The sequence below is a fragment of the Ochlerotatus camptorhynchus genome, unplaced genomic scaffold (genome assembly GCF_037179485.1).
Source record: "Ochlerotatus camptorhynchus isolate MF236.1 unplaced genomic scaffold, CSIRO-AGI_Acam_v1.1 ptg000185l, whole genome shotgun sequence".
Classification (NCBI taxonomy): Eukaryota; Metazoa; Arthropoda; class Insecta; order Diptera; family Culicidae; genus Ochlerotatus; species Ochlerotatus camptorhynchus.
In genome coordinates, this window is record NW_027040675.1 from 3,946,035 (window position 1) to 3,973,012 (window position 26,978).

The 26,978-nt window shown below is 40.7% G+C and overlaps 1 protein-coding gene across 12 annotated transcripts in view; it reads right to left on the reverse strand.

Annotated features, from left to right (window-relative positions):
* The window catches only part of Nrx-1 (Neurexin 1), a 559,574-nt gene that overhangs the window by 216,916 nt on the left and 315,680 nt on the right, over positions 1 to 26,978 (reverse strand). The window lies entirely within an intron of this gene.

Genomic DNA, 26,978 nt, shown 5'->3' on the forward strand with positions numbered 1-26,978 from the left:
CGCTTTTTTATGAAGGAATTTATTGAGTTTATTTTGCTGTGAATCAAATTAATCGAAATTAGCTACAAAATCATCACCAAATTATTTACCCTGCACCGGAACCTAGAATCGAACTCCAGACGACCTCATTGGCAAACGTTGACACTACCAACTGTGCTACACCAACACTTTGAACTTATGTAAACAAATCAACATTCCCTTCTACAACAAAATCGCTGAGTAGAGGCTTTATAATAGTACACATGAATCAATTTTCTCGACTAGTTATAAAAGAGCAGAGTAAAAGCTGTTAAACTGCACACGTCTAAAAATAAACCTAGTTGACTGTAAAAATGCTTCCAAAGTATCACTAACACAGTTAATTAGCTGAGTACAGGTTGTTTAGCTGTTGAAAAAGCACTTTTGATGTTTATGTTATTCAGCAAGAGTGGTTGGTTGTGTAGAAGCCATCAAATGAGTAATATATTCACTTTGTTAGCTTTGTTTTGCAGCTACAAGTTGAAAGTTGATTAGTGTGTGTATAGAAGTGACATTAGCGTTTATTGGCTGATGTTATTCAGTGCGAATGACAAATTGAATAATGGTTGTGAGAAAGTTGAGAAAACGGTCTCCAAAACTACTTTGCAGCTTCTGCTTGTAGCTGTATCTGCAGCTTTGTTTCAGCTACTTTACAGCACAATGCTGGAAAAGTTGGCTTATAAAACTGAAAATGTTAGTTGGGAAGGCAGCAATGTAATTTCAATGCAAATATAGAATAACAATAAAAATTCAATAAAAAACAAAACATGAACTTTTTTTTGTGAGCAAAAAAGTCCTTACCGAACATTATTAAGTTAACAAAATGTTTGTTAATTCTAATAACCTACCATTGTCAGTTCAACTAAACATTATAATTGATTTAACAAACATGATTGTGGACCCAACCAAAAAAGATTGTTGTAACGACAATCATATCTAGTGGTGGTGATAACTATCACGATTGTAGAATCAATAAACATACCGGGTTGAAATCAATAAAATTGTTTGTTAGCCCTCAGATAACAAACATGTTTGTTGATTTTGACCCAATATTTTGTTGAACGTGCAATCCATTTTTCTGCGTGCTTAAGGTTCAATTTACTTTGATGCTTTATGGAAAATTTCAAAAGCAGTTTTTTCCGACGCATTATTTCAGATTGCAAAAAGCTCGCACTATTCGATTCCTTTTGATATTTTACAACAAATGACGCGAGCTTTTTGCAATCTAAAATAATGCGTCGAAAAAAACTGCTTTTGAATTTTTAAAAAATGCATCAAAGTAAATTGAACCTTAACTAGTGTGCTTTAGTTCGAGCCGCCTTCGATGCTGCCAACGAAAGTTCCAGTGGATTTGTCTGAATTTTTGTCAGAGGAGGTTCCAGTCGATCCCGATAGAGATTTCGGATGCCGCCAACCAAAGATCCGATGGATTTCTGACGTCGACCAAGGAGGTTCTTTTCCATTTCTGTGGAGATTTTCAATGCTGCCATGGATTTTGCTTACGTTCTCAACACGGATCTCGACGTAGAAGCTTCCAGTCGATTCCGGTGGAGACTTCGGATGCTGTCGACGAAAGATCCGTAGATTCTGGTGGAATTTTCACATAGAGGTAACTCTAAGACCACTGGGTCCCGAAGAAAATCATTATTATTATTGGCTCACTCAGTACCAGAACAACGGTCCCAAGCAGTCCCAAGCTATTTCACTCACCCCTGCATGTTCTGCATGAATCCACACACCCCTGATGTTATCTGTCAAACTTTCATAGCGAATCAAAACAAACATAGTGTAGTAATAGAATTTCAACTAGAATAGGGTACGTTAATCGTTTGCTTGGGACCAATAGGCTACTAAACTGGTGAGCCAACTTAAAATCGTTAGTTTCGTATTGATTGTTGATTTTCAGGCGTTGTCGACGGAGCAAGTTCTAAACGATTCCGGTGAAGATTTTCGATGACGAAAGTTCCGGTTGATTTTTTTTATATTATCGACGAAGTAGGCTCCAGGCAATTTCGGTGAAGATTTTCGATGTTGCCAAGTTCCATTTGCTTTTTCAGACGTTGTCGACGGAGGAGATTTCAGTCAATTCTGGTGGAGATTTTCGATGCTGCCAATGGTGGGTTTTCTGATTTCTCGACTTTATGGTACTTGATTCGGATGGAAGAAAATCGTCATGTTTCTATGGAGCAGAGTGTCAACGACTCTTGAGAGCATTAAGCTTGACACTGCCATGATTGAAGGCGCATAAGCAGCTGTAACTATCAAGTTGGTTCGGCGCAAGCAGTCCTCCGCAAAGCAGCCAGTCATTCAGACAACAGAATCGTCAACCGAAGAGAATGACGTGTTGGAAGTTGAAATTTTGGTTCTATGCGCTCAGCCAACGGTACATATGGAAATGCAAGGAATGCGGTCAGCTTGGTCACATGGAAGGTACATATCAAGAGCCACATGTGAAAAGGGCATACAAGCTTTTTGTAAACAAACCTTTGTAAGCCCATTTCCCACCAACCGAGGGTCACCCATGCAAACCAACAATATCATCAGGAAGGGAAAAGTTTCCCCTACACGGTGATGTAGATGGTTTGAGTTGGTGTCATATGGGTGACGAGAAAAGGGCATAAGAAGGTTTTGTTTACAAAAAGCTTGTATGCCCTTTTCACATGTTGTTCTTGATATATGAGTGCCAAAAAAGCGAGGAATTTCAAGAAGCGGAAGCCGTTCGAGATCAAGTCCGTTTTCACCGATAATCTACAGAACCAAAGAAGATTCGTGCAAATCGAGATGAATGGAAAGTTAGTCTTCATATATGTGATTGCTAATCTTCTATAGAGATTAGTGACGTTTACCGCACGTACACTAGGGGGAGCAACGCCGTGTAAAGTTGTTTATTATTTTCCTCTGGCTAACCTAAAAAATGTATGAAAGTAGATCTGTCAAAATGAGTTTGACATCGATTTGTTATGTATTTTCCTCGGATATTCACTAACACGCTTTCACATATCGCACCAATACAACCGGACGTGAAAATCTCTATTCGTTGTTCCCTAATTTAAAGTGATTAAGACTAGGGTCTGATGCATGGTCATTCTCGGTGTCATTCCTTAATTTTGTTGCTAAGGAATCCAATTTTAACTGACAGAGAGGCGCACCTTTGGTGGGTGTCTCAACACTCCGAAGGATATAAATAGCGGGTCCTTTCAATTAGAGTCAATTATTTATAAGAGATAAATGCAAGAATGACAACTGTAAAAAAAAGCGAATACTTTATCATTTCTCAATAGTGATGGAGTAATACCATAGAGGTAACTCTAAGACTAGAAGGTCCCGAAATAACGTGCTCAACTTTTTGGCTCAGCTCTGGTACTCTCTTCGGTCCCAAGCTAATCGATTCACCCCTCGAAACAGAGGAAAAACGAATAACCCCTCATTTTATCTGTCAAACTTTCATAGCGAATCAAAACAAACATTGCGTAGTACTAAAATTTCGACTAGAATGGGGTACGTTAATCGTTTGCTTGGGACCAATAGGCTAGTCAAGTAGTGAGCCAATTTAAAATCGTTTGTTTCGTATTGATTGTTGGTAATACGACATGCACTAAACGAAGGACATGGGATATACTACAATAGATCAAATTACTGGTCGCAGTGGTGTTAGGTCCCGAACACAGGAAAAAAAAAAGTCAACATGTCTTCAATTGGATACGGGATCTAACTTAAGTGTAAGAGTTAGCGCCTTCGTTTCGAGGATTTTTTTTAGATTCTCATGGTTTTTAGTTTCCGTTAAATTGTTGAAAAGTGTCAGGTAGTGTTCGTGAGTGTTGTGCAGTTTTCTCCATTGGTAAACTTCCTGGTAGGTAAAGATAGTAGGGCTTACCGCAGAACGCAGCCATCCATTCCACCGAAACTTTGCAAAACCACCAGATGGGCGAACAACTGCCTGTTGAGAGGCCATAAGGTGTGGCGATAGAGATGGCCATGATAACGATAACGAGCACGACAAGCTGGCGATGAACGACCAATGGCCCGTATCACTGATGGCAGCCTGGAGCAGTTACCCAATGGCTCAAATACAAAATCACTGATCGCTAAAACGGTTGATCATAGCAAGCTAGCTAAATTTAGACAGTGAGTTACTCTGTCTCTGACTGCCGGCTAGAGTACGTCTGCAACTCGTAGGCCCAGGCCGTGTAATACGGTGCTCGCCATGGCCCTGCCCATCGTAATTGCAATCGGTAAGCGGCCCGACCCTGAGATCATTGGAGTCAGTGAGTCTAAGAAGAACTCCTTACTGAAGAGGTCGTGGCTTACATCAGCTTCTGCTTCTGGCTAAGCCTTCTCATCATCTGGAAAGCCTTTGAAGATCGTTTCGCAGTTCATTAGTGATGTCAGCAACTACAGGCTAGGTATGGACTTCGTAGATTTGTTTGATCTTGGGGTAATGCCGTTGACAAAATTTTGCAGTGATCATAAATTCACCTAGGAGTCATTCTTCGATCTATGGAAGATTATGGGTGAAGGTTAGCAAGAGAAATCAATTGGAAGATGTTGGGTTCATGAAAATCCCTGTCAATATTTTCCGCTGCGCTGCAAGAAAATAATGGTTAACTTCTGGCGAAAATTTAAAGAAACTTTCGGAAAAAAAATCGAATGTAACATCCAGTGGATGCCAGAAAAGTTTCAGAAATCGGAAGTTAATTCCAGGGGTGGCCATTTCCAGGGGAAGCCAGAAGAAACTTGGAAAAATCTTCCCTTAGAAGTCGAAAATAAAACCTACGGAGGAGAATGGCTTACTTCCAGAGGAAGACGAAAGCAAATTCTAAGAGAATTCAATGGATACATCCGGTAGAGAAGACGGAAGTAACTTCCTTATTTAGATTGGAAGAAACTTCTGGAGAAGATCGGAAGACAGAGCGTTCACGGAGCTGTCGACAGAAACTTCAAGGAGAAGTTAAGAAAAAATCCGGAGGACAATAGGGCAATGTTCCCTGAAGTTCCTTACATGTTCTAATGATCTAAAAAATTTCCTGATATTCATAAAACATCCCTGAAAACCCTTCTTCTTCTTCTTGTTCGCATTTCAAGCTTATTGCTTAGCGCATATTAGCTTATTGCGTGCTCTCAACTTAGTGTTTTAAATGCACTTCCACAGTTATTAATTGAGAGCTTTCGATGCCAATACCAATGCATGAATTTCTATATTGTGTGGCAAGCACAATGATACTCTATGCCCAGGGAAGTCGAGAAAATTTCCAACCCGAAAGATTCCCTCGACCGGACCGGGAATCGAACCCGCCGCCTCCGGCTTGGTAATACCATGCCTTTACTGACTAGGCTATGAGGCCCCTAAAACCCACAATGTCCCTGAAGTTATCGGAACATTCCTGAAATACATCCTTTAATTCCTCGGAACTACTTAAAAGTTCTTGCGATTTATCCAGAAATCAGTGGGTCTGGTTTGAAGCTCTCTGATCATCCTCGAAGTACTTGGAACATCCTTGATTATAATGAAACTACCGGAAAATCTTTTTTGAAGGTCTCTGGACTATCTTGAAGATTTCGGAACTTCTTCAAAAGTTCTTAAGTACTTTTCTTGAAATTAAAAAAAAACATCAGCAGTATAGTTCTTTGATCTTCCAAATTTTTAAAAACATTTAAATTTCTCGAAACTGCCATTAGAAAGCACGGAACTTCCCTTAAAATATTCTCACGATTTTCTGAAGTTACATGTACTAACTTCTTCATGAACCTCTCGGAACTTTGCTGAAGTTTTCCGGAAATTCCCTGAGTTTCTATGAACTCCTTTAAAGTTTCTGTAATTACCTCGCAATCAATTAATCCTGATGTTCTCAGAGCATCCCTAAAGTTCTCTCAATTCTCCTGAAACAGATGGAAGTGTCCTGAAAACCATTGAACAGGCTTGCAATTGCTCATTATAGCTAAAATGCTATTTTATGTAATTATGAAACAATGAGATACTATAATGATAATTTGTATTTGTAAGATGCAATAAGAGGTGGTAAAGTTTGTGTATGACATATTAGATTTGTCAATTTTGATTTCAGAAGGTCACAACTAGCGATTTTATGATTGCTGATTGCTCGCTCATCGCGTTGCTCATCGTTACAGCTAATCGCTAGTTGTGACCTTCTGAAAGCAAAATTGACAAATTTTATATGTCATACACAAACTTTACCACCTCTTCTTGCATCTTACAAATAAAAATTATCATTATAGTATCTCATTGTTTCATAATGACGAAAAATAGCATTTTAGCTGTAATGAGCAATTGCAAGCCTGCCATTGAATTTCCTTAACGTTCTTTGGACTTGTGAACTTTCCGAAATATTTCTGATGTTTCCGTAAGTTCACTGGAGTTTTCAGAACTTTCCTGAAACTCCCGGGTTCTTGAACTTCAACAGATCTTTGAACTTACCTGAAGTTCCAGAACTTCTCAAAAGTGCCAGCAGTTTTCTGAAAGCTTATCCCTCAAGTTCCGGGGAAATTGAAAAAAGGAAATCCGACGGTAGAAGATGGACGAACGTTTCGAGCGAAGCCAGAATAAGCTTCCGAGGGAATTCGGCATAACTTTCTGGGAAGAATTCGAAAATAACTTACGGCGGAAGAAAATTCCAAGAGAAAATTGGAAGAAACTTCCAAGGAAAGATTAAATAAACTTCTGGAAGTTCATAAATTAACATTTTGATGAACCCATTTGTTCACTGCGTAAAAGTGTTTCACGAATCCCAGCAATTACCGGGATGGATTATCAGCTGTTTTTCGATTCCTGGGTAGCCAAAAACGGTGAGGGAATGGAACCATTAGTCGAATATATCAAGCCTAAGACATTTTAAAAGATGAACAATTTTTTGAGTATTTTGAGGCAAAACAATTGTGATATTTAGAAAAAAAAAAACAAAGTCTTTCACAATAGCTTCCTCTGACAGTTCAGCGCAGACAGGCAATAATAATTGTGATTATTAAAAAAAAAAATCGTTATAAATAGGAATAAAATCTCAAAAATCTGTATTTTGAGAAATCTTATCTGAACTACTGTCAGCGGTAAAACTGACGGAACAAATCAAGCTGAACATTGCATTAGGTCTTAAGTAATATTGACTTATTCTCTTCGTCGACTTTCTCTTTGCATCGTCACGGCAATGTTAAGGCATTCCCAGCTATTTTCAACTCACAGATCGATGAAAGAAGCTATTATCTATCTTCTAATACGACAAACATGCCTAAACCCAAGTTATCAAAAAAAAAAAAGTCGATGAAGAGAATCGATCAATGTTACTTAGGACCTAATGCAATGTTCAGCTTGAAATCAGCTTACTCTTTCACACTTGCATCGGAGTGCTGAATGCTAGAAAGAGTAGTCTGTTGCAGTCATCCTAACCCCTATATTCATCACATTGATGTGAGCTACGACGAAATTCTTGATTGCTACCCCCGTGTACCTGATCAGATTGAAAATAAACATTAAAGAACTATATAATATTGTATATATTATGCTGTATTTTCCGTGCAATAGAACCAACAATCAATACGAAACTAACGAATTTGAATTGGATCACTACTAAACTAGCCTATTGGTCCCAAGGAAATGATTAACGTACCCCATTCTAGTCGGAATTCTAGTACATACTACACAATGTTTGTTTTGATTCGCTATGAAAGTTTGACAGATAAAATGAGGGGTTAGTGGATTTTCCTATGTTTCAAGGGGTGAATCGATTAGATTGAGACCGAAGAGAGTACCAGAGCTGAGCCAAAAAGTTGAGTACGTTATTTCGTGACCTTCTAGTATTAGAGTTACCTCTATGATAGAACCGTTATAGGTAACGCTAAGATCTTCTTGCAGCAGACTCCGATCGGTAGTGAACTTCCCACAGGATTTTTTTTTAAATTGTTCACTATTTATCTTTGAAGTAAACAAAGCAGTAACCATAGTAATGAGTACGGTTAGCAAAACTCAACAGTGCTGCCGTTTTATAAATTGTATTGCTTGCGTCACACATGTCAACGTGTGCCCTTCGGGTCAATCAGTGTGCCATACTGTGTTTCGGTACAGTGTGCAGAGTTGAGTACCCCTCTAGTTAATCTGTAAATTCATGCCTTGGTTAGTATTGAATGCTCTCAATTAATTACTGTCAGAGAATAATAAGATAATAGCAGGAACAAGCTCTTGTAAGAGCCAGAAATACGAATAAGAATGCTACATTTGAAACGAAACAAATGTCATGCATTATAATGTCATCGTTCGCTTCAATTTATAAAAGGGAATTCAGTTCCACTTTGCTGTGCAGCTCATTCTTCCGGAAAGCAACAAACCCGGTATTAGCCTCTCATAAATTCGCCATTCCATGATAAACATCGATAAATTCTCCCGACACATGCTACCAAGATTCCCGATCCCAAGCGAAATCCCTCCTGGGATTCCAGTTAGTGCCACCAGCCACTGTCTATTGTTGTTGATGTTTATGTCCGGTCCGTTTTGCAACCGGCGCGCGGGTGGCAGACAGTGGGAGATGCTGCAGCATCCACTATTATAGTCCAGAGCAAAGAAGATTCTGCCTATACTTGCACTACCGAACCCGAACGGCAGCAGCGTATCGGCAGATTATGCTCGCAAATAGCCATAACGTACGAACAACAGCATAAGACGCTTTATTGTGAACAAAGCTTACAAATTAATGGTGCCGGAGTATCGTCGTGTCGTGTGCCGCCGTCTCCGTTTTCATCTTCATTTCCTGTTCAAGTCGGTTGGGTGCTTCCTCGTAGGAGCAATAATGGCCGCAGTCGACTATATATAAGACGATGGGGTTTGTTTGTTTGGGCTTGGATTTGTGTTTCACACATTTCCATAAACATTGATGATGACGTCGGCGGACGATGAGGGCTGCAGGGTTGCCAGACGGCGATTTCTGAACTGTCAAAATCGGATTGTTTGGCACACATGGTTTTGTTTGCCGAGATCTCAGGTGGCACCGAAATTACCGTGACCGTATCGATAAATTGAATCAGTTTAGTTTTCTGACATCCAGCAACAATTTTCTCAACTGGTATTCACGATGACGCGCTTGGTTAACGACAAGCACGTGGAAATACGCGTCGGAGCGGAATGAGCGTCGTAATGTGTGTTTACACGTTTTATTGGCGATGGGATTGTTGCGTTTCGCTGGTTCCAGTCAAAGGCTGCAATTTGTTTGTTTAAGCGATCAGAAAGGATTGACTTTTAAGGTGCACGTCTGTTAGCAAGCATGGCAAATGGGATATGTGTGGATGGTTGAACGAACTTTGAACTTGCTCGGAATCAGAGGTTGTTTATGTTGGCTTTGTGTGATCGGACTTTGGAAATATCCATCGTCTATCCGGTTGGATGCATATCTTGAAATTGAGAAAACAAACTCATTAGTTGCTCCGTTCCAGAGCAGAGCAAAGGGCAACGGTGCAGAGCCTTTGCTTCGAATCTTGCGTTGATGGGTTGACCCGTTCCAGGCATGAATCGGCAACAGAAGCTCATCTGTGGGCAATACAGGTTCGTATCGTCTACGTCCCAACATTGTTTACCGAAACAGGAAATTAAGACTCTGTCTCTTGTGTTGTGGATGTTGCTGTTTGTCTACAGGAGGGATGGTGTGGTAGTGTAGTAGGGGCAGTATCGATTCAAACCTCTCGTTTCTTGTTCCATTATCAACCGTGCATATACTGACTAGGAAGCAGTGATGCCAGATTTCTCCAAGGTTCATTCCGTAGGTGTCTTTTGAATCGATTTTCGCTTTCTATTACTAACAAAAGTAACAGCAAACGTACCGAAAACTGTTAATCCAGCCGAGTTATTAGCAAAAGAGAAAATCGACGAAGAGAATCGATCATTCAAGTTAGGTCCTTATGATTCTGAATGCTAGATGTACATGTTAAGGAAAGACTCAAATCTGCTGTGTTATATTAATTTAAAAATTGTCAATGTGCGGTGAAATTATGTTGCTCGCGGACATAGCAGAATTGTGGTTTACATCTCATTGCCACCAGAAACATTGTGGAGAAAATTTACCCAAGAAAAAATCGACTAAGTCCACGTAAGCAGTACCACTGAACTGTCATCCGATCGGTGCAAAACCTCATTGGTCTTTCTTTCGAATTCGGTTGAAAATCAGGCGCCATTTTGAATCAGAAATGATCATCCTCCACACTTTGCGAGATAAAATCTTTCAAATTCATTTATATGAAATGAGTGCGCTTCCAGCAGCAAGTGACACTTAACGTCCACCGGAGCCACCAAACGTACCAGGAAAACCCATCAAAACCACCTAAATGTTCAATCTCCTTAATGGGATATTTGCAGCAGTAGCAAGCTTCAGCTTCAGAATGCCATCCAGCGAACCAACAGCGTGCTTTCGCGAATAACGACGACGATGATGATGACGACCGGCTGTGGTGGAAATGGTGGCTGCCACCAGTCAGCAGCAACGAGCAACGGCAGCACTTGGTGGTCAAATCTGTCGTCTATTGTTCCCGGACGCACAGCTGCTACACGCGCGAGAAAAAGAGCTGACAAAACACATCGACTTTTGTGGCCCCCCTCTACCGATGATGATGGGTGCTGCCGAAAATTCCTATAATGGCATCAGGCATACGATTTGCCGACGACGAAATTATAATGACATTTCTCGAGGCACACGAAATTGATTTCAGGTCAATTTCGAGCGAGGTGGCCGTGCATGGGGGTGACTTTGTTCGGTATTTGAGTGAACAAATTCAAGCTGAACAATGCATTAGGTCCTAAGAGCATCTCCACCGCTGGTTCTCATTTCGGTCGTTAAATTACGCCCCGAATGGGTCTCTATTTAGTTTACAAACCCGACAAAATTCGATTTCCCACCGCTGGGTGGGTATAATTGTAGAAGCTCAAACTCCTACTGCGGGTTACTAAATAACATCTTCGTCTTGGTTTGATTTGTTTTTTGTTTGTTTTGTTTTTGTTTTGTGATGGTCGGAGCAGGAGGATCAAATGTAAGTTCCCCGAAAACGACAGGCTGTTTATTCTGATAGGTATACTTGAATGTTTGTTGTTTAATTTTTTGTTTTTTTTTTAGGAAAGTGCACTACAACATCCAACCGCAAACCGATGCAGGATCCCAAAAGAAGGTAGATAAAGGTTAGTAAAGTTTACTAAAAATTAAGTGAATTCGATGGAGAATTCAATGGAGATTCCGTAGACGGATCCCGATGGGGAAACCAAATACGGATCCCGATGGGAATTCCGTAGACGGATTCAGATGGGGAAACCGATTACGGATCCCAATGGGAAAACCGAATACGGATCCCAATGGGAATTCCATAGACGGATTCAGATGGGAAAATCGAATACGGATTCCGATGGTGAAACCGAATACGAATCCCGATGGGAATTCCGTAGATGGATTCAGATGGAGAAACCGAATACAGATCCCAATGGGAAAACTGAATATGGATCTCCATTCCGTAGACGGATTCAGATGGGGAAACCGAATACGGATCCCAATGGGAAAACCGAATACGGATCCCAATGGGAATTCCGTAGACGGATTCAGATGGGGAAACCGAATACGGATCCCGATGGGGAAACCGAATATGAATCCCGATGGGAATTCCGTAGACGGATTCAGATGGGGAAACCGAACACGGATCCCGATGGGGAAACCGAATACGAATCCCAATGGGAATTCCGTAGACGGATCCCGATGGGGAAATCGAACACGGATCCCAATGGGAATTCCGTAGACGGATTCAGATGGGGAAACCGAATACGGATCCCAATGGGAATTCCGTAGACGGATTCAGATGGGAAAATCGAATACGGATCCCGATGGGGAAACCGAATACGAATCCCGATGGGAATTCCGTAGACGGAAACCGAATACGAATCCCGATGGGAATTCCGTAGACGGAAACCGAATACGAATCCCGATGGGAATTCCGTAGACGGAAACCGAATACGAATCCCGATGGGAATTCCGTAGACGGATTCAGATGGGGAAACCGAATACGGATCCCAATGGGAATTCCGTAGACGGATTCAGATGGGGAAACCGAATACGGATCCCGATGGGGAAACCGAATACGCATCCCGATGGGAATTCCGCAGACGGATTCAGATGGGGAAACCGAATACGGATCCCAATGGGAATTCCGTAGACGGATTCAGATGGGGAAACCGAATACGGATCCCGATGGGGAAACCGAATACGAATCCCAATGGGAATTCCGTAGACGGATCCCGATGGGGAAATCGAATACGGATCCCAATGGGAATTCCGTAGACGGATTCAGATGGGGAAACCGAATACGGGTCCCGATGGGGAAACCGGATACGGATCTCAATAGGGAAACCGAATACGGATCCCGATAGGGAAACCGAATATGGATCCCGATGGAGAAACTGAATACGAATCCCGATGGGGATTCCGTAGACGGGTTCCGATGTGGAAACCAAATGCGGATCCCTGTGGAAACCGAATACGGATCCCAAAGGGAAAACCAGCACTCAGGGGACAACAATTTTAAGAATAATTTGATTGTGTACATTTCCGTTTTGAATAGCCATGAACAGCCATTTCATCATGGATACAAAAATCGTTGGTTGGCAGAAGAGTCTTCCTCCATCACGAAATTGATAATATTCGGCTTTCACCAATCACACCAATCACTCCGATAGCGATGACAAGGTTTCCACCTCGTTTGTCAGCTCAGATCAGCAAATGACGGTCGATAGAAATATTTACATCATCATTTTGGATGATTTTGATCATATGCATTTCAATTTATGATGACACTCATCTTACATACAGCATTACGTATTTCAACTGAGGTCCGTTCGCTTCCCGTATCAATGTTCATCGTGTATTCTATAGGAGCATCATCTGATTACGAAACAACCGCCATCCGCAGCTATTATTCGAAAAAGCGATTTCGATGTTTCGATTTGAATGGTCTGAGGTTTTATTCGAACAGAGGATGATCTTTTGGTAAAGTTTATATGGACACAGCGCGGAGTAAATTAATGAGCATTCATGGAAAGAGAACCTCATTCAAAGTGTGAACCGGGCTGACGCAATGAAACTGATGTTGTTTCTCACAATGGATAGGTGACTGCCTCCTATCATAGAGCGTTCGTTAATTGTGTCAACCCTGGTGTCAATTGACGCGTTAACGCTTCCAGCTGAAAAGGACGTGTTTTCAAATTCACACTTTCGGATCACCAATGCTCGCGACTTTTATAAATGCCCAAGTCCTTAGTGTAGAACTTGGGGTTTCTCCAAACTCGCCAAGTGCAAGAAAACCGTGTACCTATAAGAGAGCTGACAGCATTCTTGCATTCACACTTAAGCATTCAGTAAAAGTCAAAGAAGTCCATAGAGATAACTACGTGTGCGAGGTCAGCCCCGTTTACACTTTTCATTTGCTTCAAAAATGCACGCAGTAATTCCATAGAGGTAACTCTAAGACCACTGGGTCCCGAAGAAAATCATTATTATTTTTGGCTCACTCAGTACCAGAACAACGGTCCCAAGCAGTCCCAAGCTATTTCACTCCCCCCTGCATGTTCTGCATGAATCCACACACCCCTGATGTTATCTGTCAAACTTTCATAGCGAATCAAAACAAACATAGTGTAGTAATAGAATTTCAACTAGAATAGGGTACGTTAATCGTTTGCTTGGGACCAATAGGCTACTAAAGTGGTGAGCCAATTTAAAATCGTTAGTTTCGTATTGATTGTTGGTAATTCCATAGAGGTAACTCTAAGACCAGAAGGTCCCGAAGAAAAGTGCTCAACTTTTTGGCTCAGCTCTGGTGCGCTCTGTGGTCCCAAGCTAATCGATTCACCCCTCGAAACATAGGAAAATCAACTAACCCCTAATTTTATCTGTCAAACTTTCCTAGCGAATCAAAACAAACACTGTGTAGTACTAGAATTTCGACTAGAATGAGATACGTTAATCGATTTGCTTGGGATCAATAGGCTAGTCAAGTAGTGAGCCAATTTCAAATCGATAGTTTCGTATTGATTGTTGGTAATTCCTTTTCATGACCGCACTTCAGCTCCCATGCGATTCAAGATCACCCCTTCGAACGGTCCCAACAACGATTTAACGCGCGTTAATATTGACGATGATGGTTCAGTCAGGGGAGCACGGAAGCTTTGATGGGTGGCGGCAGGGTGCCAACTAACTATTGTACAAATTTGCTCACTCGCTATTCAACGTGTCGTGGTCAGATGCTCTGTGGCTGCTGCTGCTTCCAATCGACCGCCTCAAGCAAACGAGGTCATTCCTCTGCTGTTGCACACGAGTGACCCGGGCTGAACCATGTCCTCACCAGGTCGTCATATGCGGGACTCTGTCCGTCACACGGGTGATTAATTCAATTTTTGGCAAATCCCATCGCCATTGCTTTCCGGTCTAAGTGGCGAAACAATGGACTAGTTGATTGAGTCTCTGGTCAATGGCTGAAACTGCTAGAGGCTCCCAGATCCGGATAATGGTTCGTCGATAATCAGCTTATATCGTTTAGCTGCCGAAAGTTGACGCCTTCCCCGGCAGCATCGTTTTACATCGTTGTTTTTAACGGCAAATTAGTTTGTTTACCGTAGAGTGTTTAATGTTTTAATAAATCGCCATTTCCAAGTACGGACTCGTAAAACCGCCGGGTTCATGTGTGTGACAGAAACGCGGATGTTTACAGTGAAATGCCTACATTGTTTTATTATCCTTTCGGATTGGGGCCCCCCGTTAAATCATGCAAACAGTAAACGACCGAACGTGTTTATCACCACCGCCGGCCGATGTGTGTTTGAGACGAGTGCTGTAGACTGATTTTATGAACGATTCAACTGTTTATCGGTGACTTAATAACATGTTCAGCAATACCAAACGGTTGATAATTATACGTTTCTTGGCGGGTGACGTGAGACATGCAATAACTGATAAAGTTCTGTGATTCGTTTCGGAAGAAAATGCCAAATCACTGGTTAAGAGCATCTCCACCGCCCAAGGTTCCCCAGTGTGGCTTCCTTGAGGAGGCTTGAGGAATATTCTAGAGAGAGAACATCCATAAAGATGTTTCGAAAGTAATTTCTGGAAACTTTCAAGGGAATTAGCAGTAAGGAAAATTATGTAGCTTCCTATTAGTTAGGTCCGGAAACACCTTAGAGGAAGATCAAGGATCCTTCAAGGAGGTGCGCTAGAAGCACAAACGAAATGACAGACGACTAACTGCCGAAGAAATCAATTGAAATAATATAATTCGCTGTAATAGAATTTTCTTAGAAGCTTGTGCCATCAGCCACCAGATGGGCTAGTATTTTTGTTTTGATTTGAACAAAGTCGATTTTGTGTGCAATGATCTTTGACAGTGTGCAAAGAGTGTATCATTTTGTTTTTTTTTTATGCATTTCAGTTTTGAGTATAGTGAAAGAGATATAACCAAAACATTCTAGTACATTTTGTGAAAAGACCAGTACAATCCTGTAGTAGTGTTGCCAAAAATTGCAATAGCACGTTCGTCACCAAAGTTTTCGAGCCACTCCGTCTGTCACTTCGTTTGTGTTTCAAACGGCGATTTCAATCAAATTTTCGAAAATCTTTAAAGCAGGCCTCCCAACGAACATTGTTACCTGAAAAGGGCTTATTAATGCAAAAATATGCTTCTTCAGCTAAAAAATAGCTTATTCAGCATTTAATCAGCTTAAATTGCTTGTTGGGCTTAGTTATTCATGGTTACTCCATGAGTAACCAGCTCCAAACACCGATTTGTCTTGTTTTTCGTTCGATACTAACTGGGCGCAAACATATCAATCACATCAAAGCATCTCTTATAAAAGCTGTGCAAAGACAGTTACATTAATTTCAGCAAAATGTTATAGAAGGTCTGAGGAATTCAGAGAACTCCAGAAATAATCAGGAAAGTTCCGAGCTTTTCAGGTTAGTTTTGGATACTTCAGTGATGTTCCAAAAACTGTAGGAAATATCCGATGTTTGCAGAGAACTTCCAGATACATTCAGGACAGTTACATCAATTTCAGGAATATTTGTAGAAGTTCTAAGAAATTTAGGAAACTCCAGAAAAAATCAGGATAGTTTCGAGCTCTTTGGATTAATTTTGGAAACTTCAATGATTCTCCAACAACAACTTGTACCGATCGGTTCAGAGAACTTCCACGAAATTCAGGACAGTTTTATTAATTTTAGTAAAATTGTAGGAACATTTGTAGAAGTTCTGAGAATTTCAAGGAACTCCGAATGGAATATCCGATGCGTTATTCGAACTTCCACAAAACTCAGGAAAGTAACATTAGTTTAAGGAAAATGTGAGGAACATATGTAGAAATTCTGTGAAATTCAGGAAACTCCAGAAAAAAATCAAGAAAATTCCGAGCTCTTCAGATTAACTGTGGATATTTCAGTGATGTTCCAAAAGCTGTAGGGAATATCCGATGCGTTCAGAGAATTTCCACAAACTACAGTAAAGTTCAGAACTTGGTGATAGTGAAGATGTCAGTGGAAATAAAACTGACGATAAGATTCAGCTTCCCACATGGATTGGCGAAACCATCAATGGAAGATATTGCGAATTTTTTGAAATCGCTGGATGCAAATCTCACTCAACTGTGAACAACGCATGTCGCCTGCTGGGGCACCGTTCAATACGTGAGAGTGTGCGACATCCCACCAGAAATCCCGGATCTAGCATTGGTGCTAGGGAAATACAGTGATGGGAAGCGTGTAGATCGGGAGAAATTTCCAGTTGCCTTGGGGCTCGACATGCACACAGGTGTGTGGGGTCTATGTATGGATGTAAAAAAGGAGGTTCCTAACTCGCTGCATTTCCTGCCCCAAGCGGAAGGATCGGAAGCAGTCAGTACAACAACGAACGGAATAAGTCAACCAACAACGGAATGAGGAAGATGCCAGTACTTATGCTAGTGTAGTTACTGGAGGTGCATCGCCAAGTGAGGAAGCTGTTAACTTAAGTCGCCTCCAAGGAAGAGTAAGAAGCATTCGTTAACATTGTCCCTCATTCATAATATACTGTAATTATTAAATTATTTAATGGTTCTCGGCTTCGTGGATCCCTTTTGGACATTTGAGCAGAAAAAATAAACTAATTAAAAAAACTTCAGGAACATTTTGTGAACTAAGATGAAGATTAGAGAACTTATAGTCCCATTAACTTCTAGAAAATTCCAGGAGCTTTTCAAGACCTTCAAGAACCTTCAGAAAACTTCAGGAAAGCTCAAAAATCTTGAAGAAAGCTCAGAGAGCTTCTGGTAAAGTTTCAGAATTTCATGGCTGTTCCATGACCATCCGGAAAATTATGGAAACTTGAAGCAAGTTCCAAAAACTTCAAGAAAATTTCAAGAACAAAGTCCAGAAAACTTCAACAAAGTTAAGAGTCCCAGCAACGTAAAAAAAATTGCTGGAACTTAGATGAAGATCCAAGATCTTAAAGATTTATTTTATAAATTTATGTTATTTTCATTAACATCAGAAAAACTGCGAACTGCATTGAAATTCCAGGAGTTTAAAAAAGTACCAGAAAAATCACCAACTTTCCGAACAACATGAAAGTTTTAAGATCTTTAGGGTAGGTTCCGATAGCTTCAGGGAAGTTCCATAGATCTCTGGAAAGTTTCGAAAACTTCAGTGAATATCAAAGAGCTTCAGAGCAGATCCATTAAATTCAGCAAACATTTCAGGAACTTCAGAAGCTTCAGTTGACTTCAAAGATCTTAAGGGATGTTGCGGAACTTCTTATAAATCGGTTCGCTATTAATGCGAACCAATGAGATGTAGATGTAGGGGGGGCTATGAATTGGTCGTCTCTTCTACTCTCCCACTGTTTTTTTTTTTCTTTTTCAAAAAGGTAGACGGAGGTGAACATTTTCCCTACATGATGTTATTGGTTGGCGTGGGAGTAATTTGGTTGATGAGCTTGTGGATATTTGTTTGTAAGAGTTTGTATGCGTCTTAAACGGGAACGAGCATGTGTTTTTGGAGTTTGGAGGCGATTTTCTCTGGTACATCGCTTAGAATTGCACAAGGCAATAGTTTGACACCAAAAACGAACCCTTCTGCAAACCGCCCTGCCCAAGAAGGAGAGGATTGACGATAATTTGTCAGGTTTCATTCTGCAGTTGCTTTTGTTTTCTTCAAAGTTGTTTATATCAGAAACGTAGTATTGGTACACAGACAAACAGACATAACACATTGAATATTTTTCACTGTAAAACATCGTTGCTAAAACATTACCACCATCTGTTGAGTACACTGTGGTGGATACTCTGAATAGATGGCGGTAGTGTGTAAACGTCAAACGTAAGGGAATTGACTATGCGTGCCACAGGTGACGGTATTACCAACTAAGATACTTTTAAATTGACTGTTAAATGCTTGTTCGATTACCAACTTGCGAGTGTTATGTCTGCTTGTCTGTGATTGGCATATAATTGTAATTTTGAGGTTGATTTTGTAATTGTTTGATAGATAGTTTACCTGGATTGAATCACTGAGTTGTATAAACTCGACGAATCATACCTTGAATATAGTAGTAGTTACAGTGTTGCATGATTTAACAACCACTGTCTGCAACTAGTGTTGGAGGGGCCGCAGGGTTGATTACGGGTCAAGGCTAACATAACTCTAACACTAAAATGATCCCAAAACTAACGCTCATGCATCCCTAATAAAAATTGTATGGTTAATTTGCTTAACGACGTGTTCTGGGTATCATCCAAACCATTTGTGGAATAGTTCAATGATTTGGGTTGTCGTTCGTTTATGGTCATTTTTTATTAGGGATTGCATTTTTAATTATAAAGTAGTTTTGTTTTAATACTTATTTATCCATTGTTTTTATACTTTTCTAATAGACTGCAAATTGAAACATTGAACGTCGCGTGAAAGTGGAACTTAATGAAGGCCTAAGTACTTTTTCGTAGTTTTTAGTTTTCAGATTTAAAAGATCGTCGGTTACAGTGGCCTGCTTACTGAGCAGAAAAACGCGGTCCCAGGTCCTTACATATCAAAGAGATTTATGATAAAATCGCTTGTGTATCGTGTATTTTGCAAAACTCGTTGTTGTCGTTGGTTTCGGGTTTGAATGGATACAAAAGTTTGAGCAACGGTATTATGTGATATGAGGGGCTCGGTGGCCTTAGAGCAACCGTTTTGCTTACTGAGCAGAACATCATGAGTCTAATCTCAGGCCCATCAACATTCAAGATTCGTCAATCGTTTTATTTGTTAATATGACTACATGGTAATAACAGCAACTCGCTGATTAAAAAGGTGCTCGTCTGCCTAGTGGCAAACGTTTTTGCTTACTGAGCAGAAGACCGTGGGTTTAGTCCCAAGCTCCTTCGCGTTATATGATCGTTAGGACATCCATTCAGCTTATCGTTTACCAAAACGAACCCTGCTGCAAACCCAACCCTCTTATCCAACATCCCTGTGATTCCTCGAGGAAGTGCAGTGGACTCCTCGGCTTCCATCAAAGCGAGTGTCATGTCAACACAATCCTTCCCATTCCTTTCTTGACCTGTGTTCGGGCGCGGCCGGTGCTGGTGTTGCCTAATTTAAGATCAGCAGTTTTTACACATTGAGGATGATTGCTAGTCCCAAGCATCGTCTATTGGTTCTCTGTGTAATTATAGCTGGTCTGGCAATAACAGAGTAGCAACCGTGGGCGGTCAATCAAGCTCAAGCTCAAGCTCAAGTTTAAGGGATGTTGCGGAACTTCAAGCAGTTATGAGAGTTCAGGGAAGCTTCATGGATTATCATGAACATCATGGGAACCTCAGGGAAGTTCCGAGAATTTCAGATAAATTTAGGGCAGTTCGCCAATAAGTTTCAAAAATTAATGACAGTCTAGAGAACACAGGAGGTTTAGAAAATAAGCTGTCATAAGCTCACAGAAAAAAAAAATCATGGTTCTACAGAAAACGTCGTCAAGCTTAGAGGTTTTTAGGGCCGTTTTATTAATTTCAAGAACATTACAGCTGATAAGGGTCTGGGGAAATGAAAGGAAATACTGAGTATTTTGAAGAAATTTCACTAACAGACTGCGTGATAATAAGGAAGCTTCTATAACATTTCGGACGCTTCAAGGAGGCTTCGAGAACTTCAAGACGGTTCCATCAGCTTCAGCCCACCTGACATTGCATGTTTTATCGAGGGTTTAAAGCATTCTTCAAGCCCAAACCATGGTCTAAAATAAACCCAAGATTGTTACTTTAAGCTTCAGGAATATCCAGAGAGCTTCAGGAATGCCAAGAAAACTTCCGAAAAGCTTAGAGAACTTGAGGAAGTTTGTGGAAACTTTAAAGAAGTGGTCATTTCGATCCATGAAAACTTCATGTGGCCTAGTTTTAGTCGTAAAGCTTTTTGAGCGGTACGCAGTTCGCGTTTGGCTGTCAACGTTAGCAGTTCAACTCGTGCCGTTCTCTGCGCATTTTTTCCTCCCTTGTTTGCTACGTGCTGGCGTTCCGCCTCCCGGATGAAAGGCGCTTGTCGAATGTTTTCGTCGTCATGTTTCTACGTCGAATATGTGTTTCAGAAATGCAATCGAAGTGTGCCGTGGCCTCTGTTAGATGCGTTTGTTTTCGGTTGATGGAGTTGTCGGTTCTGATTTTGGCGTTGGTCGTGAGTTGATTCGGCCGGTGAGGAAACTGGCGCTGCTCCTTACAGACTGTTTACTAGCGAAAAGAAGCCGTTGTGTCGCGAGAGATTGTTGAAGGAAAGTGGACGCAGTAATTTTTTCCTCTGCTGAGATCACTCTAGTTGGAGCAGTTAGAGTGTGTTTCGTGTTTGATGGGGGTTTACTCTGCTGTGTGAGGAAGGAAAGGCGCAAGTGCTGTTCTTAAAACCGGTTGAAGAAGTATTTCATCATAAAGATTTTTAAGCGGTACGAAGAACGCCAAGTTGAAAGACCGAAACATTAGAGATAAACATCCTAGCCAGGGCCCCACAAAGTCACTTTCAATCGAAAATCGTCAAGCGACGATGAAACTGTCGACCATCACTTTCAATTGAAAGTCATTCTGTCTTCTCTTCGAGCAGATCCCCGTCAACATCAACAGAACCACTTTCGATTAGTTTTCATGCTGTTTGTTTTGGCTTGCCTCGTGTTTATTTCTTCTTTCATTGTCAAATGAGCTTACTTTTGCATTGAAGCGATGCTGTTCGATCCAAATTCGTGCAGTTTTTATGACTTATGTTGTTTGTTCACTCGGTTCATTTAAGCGTATGCGCATAGATCTGTGCACGTGGATGCCAAATTTATAATTGTCGGGTAGTTTGTTGTTTGTTTACCCATCAATATGGGTACTTTTTTGAATCGGGGGTCTAGAGATCGAAAATTTATATGCAACGCCATTTTGAAATCCAAGATAGCAGCTTCCAGTTTAGGAAAAAGTGGGAAATACTGTCAAATACTTATCAATAAAGATATTTTGGGAATCGGGATGATGTCTAGAGGATGAAAATCGATATCCGACGCCATTTTGAAATTGAAGATGGTGGCTTCCGATTGACGAAAAAGTGGAAATACAGTCAAATGCACATCAATATTGGTATTTTTGTAATCGGTATGAAGTCTACAGATCGAAAATTGTTAAGCGACGTCATTTCGAAATCCGTGATGGCGGCTTCCGATTTCAGATTAAGTGGGAAATACTGTCAAATATTCATCAATATAGCTATTTTTGGAATCGGGATGGCGTATAGAGGCCGGAAATCGATAGCCGAAGCCATTTTTAAATCCAATATGGCGGCTTCCTATTTCAGAAAAAATGGGAAATTCTAATGCCGTCCCATCAATATTATGGGTATTTTTGGAATCGGGGTGACGTCTGGAGATTGGAAATCAATATCCGACGCCATTTTGAAATCCATGATGGTGGCTTCCGGTTTGAGAAAAAGTTGTAATTTCTATCAAATACCCATACAAACGGTTTTTTTTAGAATCAGGGTAACGTCTAGAAGCCGGAAATCGATATCCGACGCCATTTTGTGATCCAAGACGGTGGCTTCCGATTTGCGGAAAAGTGTCAAATATCCTAAAATATGGTTATTTTCAGAATAGGAATGAGACGTAGATGCCGAAAATTGATGTCACGCCGTCTTTAATTTCAAGATGGCGGCTTTGGTTCAGAAAAACTGTGAAATACTTTTAAATACCGGTCAATGTGGGTTTTATGGAATCGGGTTGACATCTAGAAGAAAGAAATCGATGTCCGATTTCAAGATGGCGATTTAAGATGGTGGCTTCCGATTTCAAAAGAAGTGTCAAATAGCCTACAAATGGCATCGAATATCGATTTTCAGCATCTATGCGTCGTCCTCGTTCCGAAATACCCAGATCTTACCCTAGCAGCACACTTGTCACTTAACAGTTGTGGTTACTTGTATGCACCTTATTTCAGTCACAATCAAGTTGCAGCAACCTATTTTGATGAATGTGTGTTGCTTGGGTAGGGTAATTGACACTTTTTTTTTGCATCTACACGTTGTCCCTGTCCCGGAAATAACCATATTGTAGGGTAATTGACACTTTTTCTGAAACCCGATGGCCGCCATTTTGGATTCCAAAATAACGTCGAATATCGATTTTCGGCACCTTCGCGTCGTTCCCGTTCCGAAAATACCCGTATTGTAGGGTATTTAAGACTTTCCCCGACCCCGATGGCTACCATCTTGGACTCCAGAATGGCCTCGTTAATTTAATTTTCGTTTAATATAAAATAATATATTAATACTACATATAATCCGGATGCCATCCGTATCGGCAACCGATATTGTGCGGATACTATCCGGATACTATATTTTGATGCCTGCGTCGTCAGGTCGTGAAAAGTCGAATGAGCCCCGAATTGAAGTGAAAGTGAAAAAAACGAAGAAGAAGTTTTCGAGTCATACTTTGCTTCAATTGAAACAAGTCTTTGCTTCAAATGAAATGAACTGAAGCACTTGACGAACGAAACAAGTGTTAGCCAAGTCATGTTTGAAAAGAGGAATGTTCATCGTGACTCAATAACAAGAAAAGGGATGACTTACACGAAAATGATATTGCTCGAAATGAAGCGATTCTGCGGAGAGTTCATTTTATTTTCTTTGTTTCGAAAATGCAGAACCCTGATCCTAGCATTTTGATCCACCGTTAAACTGAAAATCCAATATAGTAGACCTCCGGTTGAACACACCCCTCTAATCTGCACGCTGTGAAAACAAAAAAAAAATGCTCTAACGTCATTTAGCACATGGAATAGAGAAAAGCGAAATGGAACGATGCGAAACGGAACACAGAATCAAAACAAAACAACTAGTAAGGCTATCAGAAACTCGCATTTCTAATGGTTGAAGTTTTGCCACGAAATGCTGTTGACTTCTTCTGGTGACTGTCTCATAGTCCTGTGAATTTCATATATAAGTCCGCTTGAAATTTTCAAGAAGTCCTGCGAATTGCCTCTAAAATTATCCGTCCAGAAATCTAGGGAACTATTCTTCCAGAAATCCAGTAGTCTTTTCATTCAAAAGTAAAGTGAACTTCCACTCCGAGGGGTGCTGGAGTAGCTGAATGTTGTTCCCTGGGTGGCCACCAGCGTTTGAAAGCTATTCCATCTAGCAACAAGACAGGCAAGGCAGACATCTTTTTGCATCCTCTCAGACTTCGCAAGCACTCTAACTACACTCTGAGTTTATCAACTGGCAAAAAACCATGGATCCAAGGGTTCCAGAACAGAAACCTCTACCGAACGCTCCCTGCCCATGGATTCCCAGACACGGCGAGGTTCGCTGTATCTGCGAAACTGATCATCTTGTTGCTAATGGCTGATCCGGCAGATGTTCCCCGGTCCTGACGTGAAGAAATGGGTAAAATCTTATCTCCGAGATGCTTGGGCTTAGGAGTGGGTATCAAAAAGGAGTCCTTTTCTAAGCTGTACACAGAAGTCATTTCTAAAGAGCCTGAATTTATAAAGAGGCGACACCTTATCCATTTGACAGATCTTCTGCTCGATTGGAATGACTTTTCCTATGACTTTGACAGACAATCGGTTGTTCCAATTTTGACATGTCGTCTCTTTATAAATTCAGGCTCTTTAGTCATTTCCATTGCATTCGATAGATGGCTGTACGCAGACATGGAAAATCATTTACATTCATTTCTTGCATTCATTTGTCTCTAACTTTTTTCATCAACAGAATTCCGTATAGTAATGTATGAAACTTTTGTAGGTATTATAATTAACTACAACTTTTGTCAACGATTCAAATATGTATATCTTATGCATGATGAACCAGAGCAAACTGAACCCACCATTGTTTTTCAGTGAATGTAAATTACATTCACCGAAAAATAATAACATGTTCTACCCGCTCTAGTTCATCAAGCATAAGAGATACAGATTTGAGTCATTTACAAAAAATGTAGTTGATTATACAATCTACAAAAGCTTCATACACAATTTTACGAAATTCTGTTGATGAAAAAAGTTAGAGGCAAATGAATGCCAATGAATCTACGAAATGAATGCAAATGATTTTCCATGCCTGGCTGTACGTGTCTCCAGTTCCAAAGATTGCCTACCGCTCTTCTGAATTCCCACCCAATAACAGAGTCTTCCATCTTGACGAACTAACCTGGTGCTGGAAAGTTTCTATAAGCTCACTAAGCTTCGCACATACGACTTTTTTCTCCGGATGTTCAGATAAGTTTCCCGAAAAATTCTGTCAACCTTTCTCAGGCTGTGTTCCATTTCTCGCGTAGCATTTGAAAAGGGCCTATCCTCGTTGCTCGATTCTCTTCATCGACTTTCTCTTTCGATAACCACTGCTATGCAAATAGATTTTGCGCTATTTTTACAACATAGTTTGACAAAAGGTTCTCATCTAGCGTCCTCAACGTTAAATACAACCGGGTGAGTTATTAACGAAAGAGAATGTCGATGAAGAGAATCGATCTATGCAGATAGGACCTTTTGAAATGTTTATCTAGATTTGCAGTCAGGTTATTCACGACAAAGAAAATCGATGAAGAGAATCGATCAACAATGATAGGCCCTTTTCTCGTGTTGCGCGAGATTTGGTGAATTTTCACTTAAATTTGACGCTTCGAAAATAAATTAAGATGTTCGAACATCCCTCTGTTGTTGATCGGCCGATTTTCGAGAAGGTGTTCGTCAAAATTGATTCCTTGTCTGGGCCTCAGGCTGTGTTCCATTTGGTGAATTTTTACTTATATTTCTCGCGTAGCATTTGGACAGGGCCTTTCCTCGTTGATCGATTCTCTTCATCGACTTTCTCTTTGGTTTACTACGGCAGCATAAACGAATTTCTCGCAAAGCTCACAGTACAGTCGACAGAAGACGATGTTAGCTTGCGCCTGAAACACCACACTGAATGGGAAATACAGGGGTTGTGAGAAATATAGGGTACTAGCGAAATTTTGTCCAACTTTGGACTCTTGTAACTTCGTTAAATATTGTTCGATTTTCAACCTTCAAGAAACATTCGACTAGAAAACTAATCAAATTTTATGGTGAAGCAATGAAAGTGACCATGGCTACTGGATACCGGAGATATTCCGGGTTTCCTGAGAGCATGTCTAAATTGCTAAATTTGTGATGAGTTTTTCTCAGAGTGTCCGTTACTAATTTGTGTTTTTTGTTCATACGCCAAAAATAAAACCATTTCCAAAGCAAATGACGCAACAAGAGCTAAAATCGGCTCAGAATCAATCAAGATATGGCCATTTCCCTGGAATCAGTCCTGAGGGAGGGTTCTGAGTGCGGTAAGTTCTTTCATTCACTCAAAACATGCCGTGCGACACCTCTTTCTTAATAGTTTTTACCAATAGGCTTTCTATACACTTTAAATAGATTATTGACTACATTGGCCACTTCCGGAACCACAGGAGTGCCCTCGGGGGAACCTGTAGTAGGGGACAAATTCATTTTTACAAAAATCATGCCGTATGACACCTCTTTCTTCATGGTTTTTCATCAGTAGGATTTATTAAGACTTTAAATGGATTATTGACCACATTGGCCACTTCCGGAACCACCGAAGTACCCCCGGGGAACCAGAAGTAGGGTACAATTTCATTTTTTCACCAAAACATGCCATGCGCACTTTCTTCATGGTTTTTCATCAGTAGGCTTTCTATAGACTTTGAATGGATCATTGACCACATTGGCCACTACCGGAACCACCGAAGTACCCCCGGGGGGACCTGTAGTAGGGGAAAATTGCATTTTTACACCTAAACATGACGTGCGCCCAGGGGTGCATTTTAGTTCATCCTTACATAATATTCAAATTTTTCTATTGTCTGTGTTCATGTGACTATACTCACACTCGCAGCGAGTATGTAGTAAGATCAGATTGAAAAAGAGAAAAAGACAAAGATGCATATTCATTCTTTGCGATTGTTATGAAAAATGTAAACAATGAACATTGCGACCAAGATAATCATAGCATAGCCTTGATGTTGACTTGCATCTGTATTAGTATTTCGAAAATCAGCTGATAACCTGTTTTCCAGTTGTTGTGATCCATTCAATGCTATAGAAAGCCTACTGATGCAAAACCATGAAGAAAGAGGTGTCGCATGGCATGTTTTGGTGTAAAAATGAAATTGTACCCTACTGCAGGTTCCCCGGGGGTACTCCGGTGGTTCCGGAAGTGGCCAATGTGGTCAATGATCCATTTAAAGTCTATAGAAAGCCTATTGGTAATAAACCATGAAGAAAGAGGTGTCACATGGCATGTTTTGAGTGAATGAAAGAACTGACCGCACTCAGAACCCTCCCTCAGGACCGATTCCAGGGAAATGGCCATATCTCGGTTGATTCTGAGTCGATTTTAGCTCTTGGTACGTCATTTGCTTTGGAAATGGTTCTATTTTTGGCGTATGGACAA